At 43.2% G+C, this 12,097-nt stretch overlaps 1 long non-coding RNA gene across 1 annotated transcript in view; it reads right to left on the bottom strand.

Moving 5' to 3' along the window:
• Positions 1–1,547: 1,547 nt before the first annotated feature.
• The window catches only part of LOC310831969, a 37,064-nt gene continuing 26,514 nt past the window's right edge, over positions 1,548–12,097 (bottom strand). Inside the window, exons 2-3 of the long non-coding RNA XR_014558072.1 lie at positions 7,471–7,636; positions 1,548–1,684 (exon numbers count right to left, since the gene is read on the bottom strand). This is a non-coding gene — a long non-coding RNA (uncharacterized lncRNA). The remainder of the gene's footprint in view (positions 1,685–7,470; positions 7,637–12,097) is intronic.

The following is a 12,097-nucleotide window of genomic DNA, read 5'->3' as shown; positions in this document are numbered from 1 at the left end:
CTTCTCTTCATTCCTACCCATCACATATACTAGGTGTGGGGAATCTTTGGCTCTCCAGATGATGCTGAACTTCAATTCCCATACCCCCCAGCTATTGGCTATGCTTCAGTTTTGCCAAAAGCTTTATCTGGGACACCTTAAGCACCTGGGGGGGTGACAACCAAGCTTTCTCACCCCAGTTCTGAGGCCCAATCTCTGGAGAGGTGTGCTCGTCCCAGCCCCACCATCATTAGGCTGATGTGAGTTGTACATCAACAACATATGGAAGACCAAATGTTTCCCATGCCTGACATATAGTTCATAGTTACATAGCAAGTTGAGTGAGCTTTGAACTGCTTGTTTTCTCACTGTGTAGCCTACTTTGTGAGGATAAAAGGGGGGGAGGGACTTCACATTAATCCTTGGAGGGTAGGTAGGGAAAAAATGCAACAAATAAAATAAGGCAGCTTATTCAATTCACTGAACTTGCTTAAAACGAACACAATATCTGACAGTATTCAAGAGTTAGAAGTCTCTGTAAGAATTACTTTCTGCGTTTCCACCAATGACTCCCTTGGTTAGCTTCGCGCGCACACGCACACACACACACACCAATTGCCACTTACTTGTAGTACTCAAACCATCGCAGAAAGGAAAATGTGAGCTGTTTAGACAGAATCTATAAGGCAGAATAGAGTGGTTTTAAAGCATTCTCAACAGGGGGGATGAATACAAGAGAAGGGCGGGAAGAAAAAATCTATTAAAAATGAAAATAACAAAGTCTTTTAATGTCTAAGGGGAAAATAGAGACTGATTTTGTGCAAAAACGGTACAACGTGTTCATTGATCTTTTCTTTTTTTTTCTTTCCTAGAGACAAGAAGAAATTGGCTGGTGACTGAATAAAAGAAAATGAAGTCCCATTAATATGATCTGTCGAAAGAAAACTTGCGTAAATTGATCAATGCTATACAAGCCGCTCCTAACCTTTCCTCTCGTTTGAAGAGGATAGTGTGTGTGTGTGTGTGTGTGTGTGTGTAGATGTTTCTTCCCTACAACAGCATAAACAATACACATCAACAATTTCAGGTTGCTTTTTAGACAGTTTCCCAGTAATATAAGAAATATAGAACTTCTGAAACTTGACCTGGCAATAGATTTCTCTCTCCACATTTGCCCACAGAACCAAAGTTTGAAGCTAGCTTTTTTAAAAGAAAAAGAACCTGATGGCCTTTTATTTTCTTCTCTGGGTTTATTTTGGATTCCAAACAAGAAGAGGAGGAGGAGGAGGAGGAGTTTGGATTTGATATCCTGCTTTATCACTACCCTAGGGAGTCTCAAAGTGGCTAACATTCTCCTTTCCCTTCCTCCCCCACAACAAACACTGTGAGGTGAGTGAGGCTGAGAGACTTCAGAGAAGTGTGACTAGCCCAAGGTCACCCAGCAGCTGCATGTGGAGGAGCGGGGAATCGAACCCGGTTCCCCAGATTACGAGTCTATCGCTCTTAACAACTACACCACACTTTACAGTACACCACACTTTACAGTAGCCATGTAGAAACTCTTAGGCTGCAGGACGTAGCTGCTGGGTGGTTGCACTGCATCATGGAACTTGTGGTCTTAAAGCTGCATGAAGAAGAACCTTTGTAATGATTATTTATCATCACACCTCTGGATTGCAGACTCAGCTGGTGAATTCCAACAGGACTATATCAAAAACAAGAGTACAATTAAGAATTATCATTATTGTTATTAATTACCCACCATTCAGCCTAAGTTCCCAAGTGGGATACAACTTTAAGAGGAAGACATCTTCATGCTCAGGGGAACACCAAGATTTGCAGACATAAAAAAAAAACTTAGGGGGGAAATTCTAAGGGGATAAAAAAAAAAGTCAAAGAGGACTGAGTATGTTCAGCAGCTACAAAATGCAGATGGAAGAGAAATAGAATGGAATATTCTGGAAAAGAGAACTGCTGGCTGGCCAATACATTGAAAAGGGCAACCATATACTGAAACATGTGTTTTAGTGGCCCACTGTTATTTTGAACAAGTACTTCTGAGTGAGAAGTAAGAGAGCCAATGTAGGTAGTGTCTATCGTGTTGGACTTTCAAGTAAAGCAGGAAAATATAGGCCGTTAGACCTTTAAAATATCACCTTCTAAGTTTCTTCCAAAGTTCCCCACTTCCCTCAGCATTGACCACATTTGGTAAATGAAAAATGGTTTACTTACAAACCCTTCAAAAGTCAGATTAATGCACTTTTCCATACAGCAGCAGGAAATGTTTACCTTAGATTAAAGGCAGTTTAACTTAGTTTCAAATTTGGTAAACAGCTTGCTAAAGCCACATGGTCTACATACCGGTAGGGTTCACATGGTAGAATGAGAGAGAACAAAGGTATGGTAACCTTTCTTCCCAAGGTGAGGGTGTGTGACCTAGCTAAGCCTGTCAGGACAGCTTATTCTATGGTCTTAACCCATTCATTCATTCATTCATTCATTCAAGTTAAGCTTTTTGGTTATTTGAGGCTGGATATATCCCACATTTAGGTCATTCTCCTGTTCTCTGGTCAGTGAGTTCTCCACACCACTTAGCAAATCTCAGGCCAAAAGTATTGCTTTGACCAGAAGATCCCATCCATCTGTCTTGAAACAGGAAAAATAATGTGATAGTAAATATGTATGTTATGGAACTGCTGGCTCTTAGCTCTGGTTATGCAGTTTCCCGCTCCTTTTTTGTCATGATGGAAATCCAGCTACATTACCAGCTCTACATTGCTGTTAGACCCAGTATCCAATATACTGGTATATGTTCTGAGCATGCTCAGTGCTGTTTCCTTGAATGCCACATCTACACACTAGCAAAGCTCAGGGCCCAGCTTCCCTGACTAACCTTGTTTTATTCTTTATCACTTCTTTCACTGGTTGCATGAGTGAGTTCCACAGGATCTATTGTGAATCTCTTGTTTGCAAAATAAATGGGTTGGAGTTTAGTTTTGTTTTTATACCATTTTTAAAGGATGTCAGGATTGGGGTGTCAAAATATTTTTAATATTTATTTTTTGCCACATTTCCTGTAGCAGTTCATCCTCATGAAAATGCTAAGAGGATCCTATACCCATCACAGAGCTACAATTCTCAGAGTGGTGTAACCAGTGCCAGATTTATGTATAGGCTAAGTAGACTGAAGCCTAGGGACTCTATACCTAGGAGGTCTCGCCAGCCTGCCCACCCCCCAGTGGGCAAGTCTCCTCTCTCTCAAAATTGCAAACCCAAGGCTTCATGTAAGGGCAGGGCAACTCAAGCCTCTAAATCTAGGGGGCCTTGCCAGACTGCCCACTCCCCAGTGCCGCAGTCTCCCCTCTCCCAAAATTGTAAACCCAAGACTTCATGCAAGGGCAGGGCAACTCAGGCCCAGCAACTATGAGACTCAGGGCTAGCCAGTGGGACCCAGTTTGAAGCAGTGGAGCACAACTTGAATTTTTTTCCCTGTAGGGCCCCAGTTCACAGCCAAAGGCTGTAAAATCTTATAGATATAAATAAAATCCATCTAGATTGCCCTGGTGCAGGGGGGCCCTTAGGAGCGGCACGTGGGGCCCAATTTGGCCAAATTGCTCCAATTGCCTTAAGGTCAGTCCTGATGAGACTGTGCAGGGGTTGGACTTACAAGCCGTGCACCTTCTAGGTCCCTGGTGTCACTATTCAGAGTACAGACTCAAGGACTTGTTATGGAAATAAAGGGGGACACTTATTGGAAATCAGTTTTGTCACCTCTTCCCCCCCCCCAAACCCCGAGACAATGAGTCCAGCCACCTTTTATTCACAGTCACATAAGCACTACACTACAGCATGGCCATAAACCTGTACTTTCAACCGCTGAAATATACACCCAATATGTAGCAATGGAGATTTATGTTACTCCTTTATGAATGAACACTGTGTTTTATGAATGGACTCTGTATTTTGTGAATTACCTAAGAGCCACCAATAGGGAGCTTTAGAATCTGACAGCTAACCAATTGGGTACTACCAAACAGCGACCCCTACTGCTGAAAGCAGCTAACCAGCAGGGAATGCTTCAGCTCAGCCTTTGCACTGTTGGCTTAACACCCTCTGCTGTGCAGGTAATGGAGAAAGCTCGTAAATTGTATCCCTTCTGGCATCCTGGCCAACTCTATTACATTGGTGTAAACCCTGGTGCACCAGAAGCCCAGAATAGCAGCAAATAAAATCTGCTCATACATCAGCAACTGATAAGACTTGTCAACCAGTTCTTCCAAAGTCTTCCTAAATTATAAAGCTCCAAAATACAGGCCAAAAGAGAGCAGGTCTGGGAAGAATGAGGCATACAATGGGCACCACCAGTGAAAAATCCCTGCTCCATGTAGCTCCTGCCCTGTCATTTGATAGAGTCTGTTGGAGTCTCCATGTCCAGTACAAAGACCATAAGAAGGAAGAGCAGGGACCTTGAAGTTTCCAACAGCTGTTAAGCAAGCAAGCAAGCAAGCACACAGGTCTCCTTTGTCACAGTAAGGATGCCTTACTTCTTGTACTTACTTTCTTGTTTGTTCTCAGTAACCAAAATTATATTATCAACATACACAAGCAGAAAAGTTAAATGATAACTAATCAGAGGCAGTTACAGTTGCAAATAGTAACAAAATATCTGTGAAAGGAAGAGGAGCAGGTTTGCTCAAGTGTGTTGCAGATAGAAATACTGTTTGTAATGAAGTGAGAGCAGTAGTTTACTTGCTCGAATTAACAAATAAGAAAGTTTTGAGAATTTAAATTCTAGATTAAAATTGATTACTTAATTGAGAATGGGATTGTAACAAAAACAATGGGTGTAGAGTGCCTGGTATCTGATGGGCAATCTCATCCTTTATTTACACACTGTGGCTGCAGACCAAAGCACTTGTCAGGAGAGCTATGAGATTCAGGTGAGGGTCAGATGCCTTGTCAATCCAAGCAGGTATGTTACAGGAAGACCCGGCCTGCCCAGGCCTGTGGTCTGCCCAATGATCAGTTATTGCAAAAGTTTTTCAGTTTGGATCTAAATCCGCCAATGGGCATAACAGTAGGTTTCTCATACATCCAGAATTTCCTGGATATAGCCGGAATACTGCAGTTGGAAGCAGTGTCTGGGTGGAAATAGTTTAAATGTCTGGGAAAATCCAGATGTATGACAACCGATGTCGGAAGTCTAGATCTAGGCAAATTTCCTGGAAAATAGCTTTATATGGGGGGACACAAACTCAATATTGCAACCTTACATATTACTCAAGCCCTCCTACTGTGGCATTGTAGCTCTGTGCAAGGTAATGGTAACAACTCTCAGAACCCATAACAAGCTGCAGTTCCCAGAATTCTTTGGGAGAAGCTGTGAGTGTTTAAAATGGTATTAAAGGTAAGGTAAAGGGACCCCTGCCGGGACGCAGGTGGCGCTGTGGGTTAAAGCCTCAGCGCCTAGGACTTGCCGATCGAAAGGTCGGCGGTTCGAATCCCTGCAGCGGGGTGCGCTCCCGCTGCTCGGTCCCAGCGCCTGCCAACCTAGCAGTTCGAAAGCACCTCCGGGTGCAAGTAGATAAATAGGGACCGCTTACCAGCGGGAAGGTAAACGGCGTTTCCGTGTGCAGCTCTGGCTCGCCAGAGCAGCGATGTCACGCTGGCCACGTGACCCGGAAGTGTCTCTGGACAGCGCTGGCCCCTGGCCTCTTAAGTGAGATGGGCGCACAACCCCAGAGTCTGTCAAGACTGGCCCGTACGGGCAGGGGTACCTTTACCTTTAAAGGGACCCCTGACCATTAGGTCCAGTCGTGGCTGACTCTGGGGTTGCGGCACTCATCTCGCTTTATTGGCCGAGGGAGCCGGCGTACAGCTTCCGTGTCATGTGGCCAGCATGACTAAGCCACTTCTGGTGGACCAGAGCAACACACAGAAATGCCGTTTACCTTCCTGCTAGAGCGGTACCTATTTATCTACTTGAACTTTGACGTGCTTTCAAAGTGCTAGGTTGGCAGGAGCAGGGACTGAGCAACGGGAGCTCACCCCGTCAAGGGGATTCGAACCGCCGACCTTCTGATCAGCAAGTCCTAGGCTCTGTGGTTTAACCCACAGCGCCACCCGCGTCCCTAAAATGGTATTACAAAGCTTTAAATTTATGGTCTGAATGTGGGCAACCACTCTCAGTTGTGGTCCAAAACAACTGGAGGGCAACAAGTTGGCAAAGGATGCCATAACAGCTGTCTAAAGATACTAGATCCTGTCACCAGGCCTTCCTCAGAAGGACAGAGCTGAGCTTTAAGTGTGTATTATTTTGCCTCTCCTTAGTGTCACCCATTTACTGTTCTTTGACATTTGTGGGTAATATTCTTTCCCCCTCCCCTTCCAAGAGTTTAATTTAATACCAAAATCCAATTATTATGTAAATACAAGCCTAGTTATAATTGTCAGAAAACAAGTTAGCATAACAATGGAAAGCGGGGACTTCCTGAAAGTAAAAGCCAGCTCTGATTTATGACAGTCTTTCAAGTATGATTGATAAAACCAGTTCTGAGAAAGAAGTAATGTGTCTGTGTGTGTCCCTGTAGTGTTTTCTCTGCCTTGCTGTTTCAGAATATTTCTCCAAAGTGTTTGTGCAAAGTAAAGTTTCTTTGGAAGGCAAAACTTCACCGTAAAATTCATTGTCTTGGTGGTTTGTTTGTTTGTTTTTCCTTTTGTTTTGCTTAAAAGGCAACCCCCCCTCCTCCAGCAAACCACACCAAAGTCATTATTTAAAGTGCCTCTTCTCCGTTCCTCCCCTCAAATGTTCCTAGCAGATGTTTATTTAGAGAATGTGCTGGCTTTCTCTTGCTAGACACAGAAGTGACATTTCTTGAGGGTTTTAGCTGGAGAAATTTGTCTTCTTCATCATGTCTTTAAACATCTGTAAAAGGCAACGGAATCTTTATTATCTTGCTAACTTGAAGTGAAACCAAAAAAAAGCAAGCAAGCAATATCTTAGCTCTGAGTCCAAAAGAAACTGTAGTTAATGGGACTGACAGATGAGAAATATCTATCCTGAACGTTTTGCTTCAGTAGAAACTCACCCTCTGACCTCTTGACTTCTGAGTAAGGCTGGCGCTTTCTAAAAAAGAACATTCCATTTCCTTCAGATGTGTTTCTTTTTAAAAGAGAAGATTTTTGTTGTTTTGCTTCTCTCCATATTTCTGTTATCTGCCTTAGGAAATAAAGCATTACCCAGAGGATTCAAAACTGTAAAAACAAAGAAGGGGGCTGATGCCCTAGATGGATCTGTTTATGTGATGCCAATTTACTGGGTTGTTCTACACAAACACACCACAACTGGATTTCTTTTTTGACTTTAAAGGAGCATATTATTATTATTATTATTATTATTATTATTATTTCTTAATGAATGTTTAATATGTAGTATTTTTAAAGTCCCACCCCCGTGCAACCTGTTTGGCCTTAACGCTATTCATTTTATACCTCTGGTACCAATCGCAAGTGGGGAGAGGGAGTTGCTGCTTTCAGGTCCTGGCTGGAGGCGTCCCATGGAAATCTGGTTTGCCCCTGTGAAAAGAGGTTCCTGGGCAAGATGAGCTTTTGGCCTGAAGCAGCAGGATTCTCCTTACGTTCTTACGGACTGCAGCTCCTGTGGGGAAAACTGATTTAGAATAAAGGAAAATATCTCATGCTAAGTCAACAATTGATCCATTTAGCTCAGGATTGCCTCTGAATACTAGTTGCTGAGGATCTGGAGCAGGAAGAAGGCTGTTGTGCACATGCTCTCTGTGTGGCCATCTCAGAGGCATCTGGTTGGCCACTGTGAGAGCAGGATACTAGGATCGCCCTACTCACGTGTAGGACCCTGGCAGAGACACATGCCCAACTGGCATGTTCTCTCCCTCCTGGTCAGTAGGGAGCTTCAAAAGCTTTCTCCAGCCCGAACATCACAGCGACTGATACCAAGAAGCATTAGCACGCTTAGGATCCTGCAGAGTATTTGCAGTTTGCGTAACAGAACTCAGTAGCACAGCGTTTTGGCTAATCTACTTTATTTACATATAACACACTCGGAGCATTCTGACTTAGCTCCTTCCTCTTTCTCATCAGACAGCAAAGAGAGAAAGAACAAAGGAGTCCCACTTCACGAAATAGTCCCACTTCACGAAACACAGTAATACCAAAACATCCTGTCTCCGTCACTTCCCACACTGCGGAATGAAAACATACACTGTCATGTGATAGACAACAATCTCATGACTGCAAACACGGAGCAAGAATCCTAACAGACTAGACTGGTGTTTGACTTGCTCCACTTCTTAAATTCTCATAGGAACACAGTTCCATTTTTGATGGGCTGCCGGTCATTTCCTTTATCCCAGATGCAATGCAGTTCCAGGTAATTGAGTACAATACATCGGGGGGCATTAAAAATGGAAGACCACACTGATGACTCCCATGTTTTTGTAGGAACTACAATATCCTTTAAAAAAAAAAAGTACCATGGAGGGAACCACACTACATCTGGGTTATTTTTCAGGAGATGAAATAGTGGCAGCCCAGCCAAGAAGATAGCTGGGATTCTGCTGAAGCTGCTGCTACCACAAATAGTGACAAACTAATTAATAACAAAGTTTAAAAGAATATAAAAAGCCCCAGCCACTACTGCAAAGGTAAGCAATGATTTTTGGCCCACTTTACCACAGTATATGGACTTTTGTACACTTTGTGGCCAGGACCTCCATACACACCGCCCAGGCTTGCGCCCCAAACAGATCACTTCAGTGTTGCTAACACAATGGTTTGACTTCACCTCCTGAAGCGCACTCCATTGTCTCTTAAGGACAGTTGGATGCTAACAACTTGACTAGAGAACTGCCTTGCAAAATTCAGAGACATGCATCTTCCAAAGGATGTCTGTGTTTCAGTTCATGCACTGTTTTGGAAAGTTTGAATTAGGTTGATTTGCCTTTAAATGTGAACTGAGTTGAAATTCTCCCCTATTCCTGTTTCTGATCAGGTCAGTCATGAAGCACATCAGAGGCAAGCACCAACCACCTCCAGTTCCCCACTGAGGCAATAAAATAAAATAAAAATCACAGGTCTACAAAGTAATAGCCAAGTGTCTAAGCAATGTGCAGGAGGTATTTTTCACCCCAATGAAACCTCTAGCTTTTTTGTTTGTTTGTTTGTTTGTTTCCAGTCCAACTTTCAGTGAAGGCCTATTTAAATAAAATAGACTCTTTGCCTATGCTTAACTCCAGGTCTAAATTCCTTGCAGCAGAGGGGTGGGATGAGTAAGGTCGAGGGAGTCAGAAATTTGGAACGCTGCTATGTGTTTGAAGAGTCTTCCCAAGTTATGCTTGGCTGAAGCACTCCTGATTTAAGGATTCATTCTTCCACAAAGAAGCATCCATTAATTGCTCATGTTTAATTCTACTCTTTCTGTGCCAGCTGGTAAGCTTGTTGTGCAACAGTCGTAAATATTTGCAATGCCTGAGTTTCGTAAAAAAGAAAAAGAAAGAAATCAGCACTCATAATTAATTCCTCATCCAGGGTACTCCTGACCGCCGGTCTTTCACCTGACTGATTCGTACGGCCGCTAACAGCTCATTACGTATTAATCATTTCCTCTGCAGAAGCAATCGTTGAGTGGCTTGGTTGGCACAGGTCCAGGTAGTTGGATGGTCATACTGGGATTCCCTTGGATCAGTTATGGGTCGGAGGAAGTCAGTGATGGTATCTTTGCTTGGCTGCAGTTCCGAGAATGTTGTGTGGTGGAGGGAGGATGGAGGGACCCACCACTTACTGAGGGAATGGGCAGCATTAGCACTGAATGCAAACAAATAGCGGGAAACAAAAGTGGTGTACTAAAGTGACTCTCTTTCCATTCACTTGATGCTGTCACCAGAGGCACCCTCTTAAGTCCCATTAAGGCCCCCTTCCCTTTCCATTGAGAGCTAGTGTGGTGTAGTGGTTAAGAGCAGTGGACTCGTAATCTGGTGAATAGGGTTCGATTCCCCGCTCCTTCACATGCAGCTGCTGGGTGACCTTGGGCAAGGGAAAGGAGATTGTTAGCCGTTTTGGGACCCCTTAGGGTAATGATAAAGCGGGGTATCAAATCCAAACTCCTCTTTCTCCTCCCCTTCTTCTTCTTCTTCTTCTTCTTCTTCTTCCATTGTATCTGTGGCATCTGTATCTGTCAGAAGCCACATGAATGCCATACATTTAAATCAGGGCTTTTTTAAAAGCCGGAATTTGCTGGAACTCAGGTTTGGCACCTCTAATGGTTCTATAAAGTCCCTGTCACAGCGATCGGCAGTTTGGTGTCCTCCACATTTTCTAGACTCTACCTCCCATCTTCCCTAACCATTGGCCATGTTGGCTGGGGTTGATAGTAACTGGAGCCCAGGCTATCTGTAGGGCGTCAACATACATTGTGGGAAAGGGAACATTATTGTCTGTCCACAGCCTACACAAAGGGGCAACATTTCTCCTGTGGTTACTATATTGTTGTTGTTGTTGTTGTTGTTGTTGTTGTTACCCCGCCCATCTGACTGGGTTTAATATGATACATTTAAAGCACTCCGATACCCCTGTAAACAGTTATGGCTCCCTCCAAAGAATTCTAGGAGGCATACAGAGCTATACAGGGCCTGTCCAAGGCATTTTGACACTTGAGGCAAACCACAAAATGGCATCCACCACCACCAGGGAAGAAGAAGAAAGTGTGCATCAGGAACAAAGGAAGATCTACATGTGGTGCATTCCTTGGAGGCCGGAATAGCTGCCCTTGTAGATTCTGCCACCAAAGGGAGAGCCAGCCCTTGAGCTATAATTCTCAGTGTTCCCTATGAAGGCAGATTGATTGTTAAACCACTCTAGGAAGGGAACAGTGCCCTCCTAACAACTCTCAGCATCCTTAAAAAACAACAGCTCCCAGAATTCTTTGGGGGAAGCCATGCCAGTCTAAAGTGGTATCATGGTGCTTTAACTGTATGGTATATATGTGTCCTTAGTTACTCCTCTCAGAATTCAATAAATCCAGATAGTTAAGCAAAGAGACTCAGAGACATTGGTGTAAACCTTGCCTGTCACAGGATTTGATTATTGGTTGATCAATAGATCTCTCTCTCCTGCCCCCACCCCTCACAATACCACATAGCAATGTTTGGAGCTTAAAGGCTCCTTTTCATATATATGAAAGCCAGCTCTGTACGAAGCATGTGAAATACGTTAAGGCCACACATTTTTTATATTTATTGGAAACAGCCTAAATAATTAAACTCAATGGGTTTTTTTGGTGGCTTTGGGGCTCTTGCCTAGAGTGAAAGGTCACAACCTGACATACCATCGGCCTACATGGTCCCGATGATTGACAGGAAGAGGAAATAAGTTGATATCCTTCACGTGGGAATCACAGCTTGCAGTGCCTCAGAGTAAGTGGATCGGGAGGCAGCTTTGTGGGAAAAGTTAATTGTGTTATTATTCAAAATCTTCATTCCCAAAGTTTGGCTCAATGGCGATTTATTTACTTAGGCGATAAAACAGCTGTGTGTCATAATAAAACACAGGTCACTGGCTGTTATTTAATGTGCCGAAGTGGGAACCTTGAGCGTTGTGTGGGTTACATTGGGATATATGAGAAGCTTTGAATTCTTGCACAGTTCTCGTCGTCGCATAGGAAATAATTAAAGTTATTCTTTCTTGTTTGCTTGTTTTATTTTTAAAGGTACACACACTGGCTTGAACGATGTACTTTTTTGGCCCCACAGATTTCAGTGGGGACATTGGGCTGCCTCAAAGTAGACCAATTTAAGCTGATAGACATGACAAGCATAGGTCCATTAATTTCAGTGAGTAGGATTGGACAAATCTGTCAATTTTGTTTCTCCTCATTTCCACATAAGATTGTAGGGGGTGGGGTTAAGGTCCTCATGAAAATTCATCAGCATTTTAATGCAAATTCCAATTCATATACAGTACACATTTTTGTGTGCTATTTTACCTAACACACCCAATATTAAAAGGCAGCATTCCCTAATATGATGCATTTTAAATGTTATTGTTGCTAATATTTTTATGCACACTCTGCCCTAATGTATGTGTT

This window comes from Podarcis gaigeae (genome assembly GCF_964106915.1).
Source record: "Podarcis gaigeae genome assembly, chromosome: 14".
NCBI classification, from domain to species: domain Eukaryota; kingdom Metazoa; phylum Chordata; class Lepidosauria; order Squamata; family Lacertidae; genus Podarcis; species Podarcis gaigeae.
This window is presented reverse-complemented; position numbering and strand designations above follow the sequence as displayed.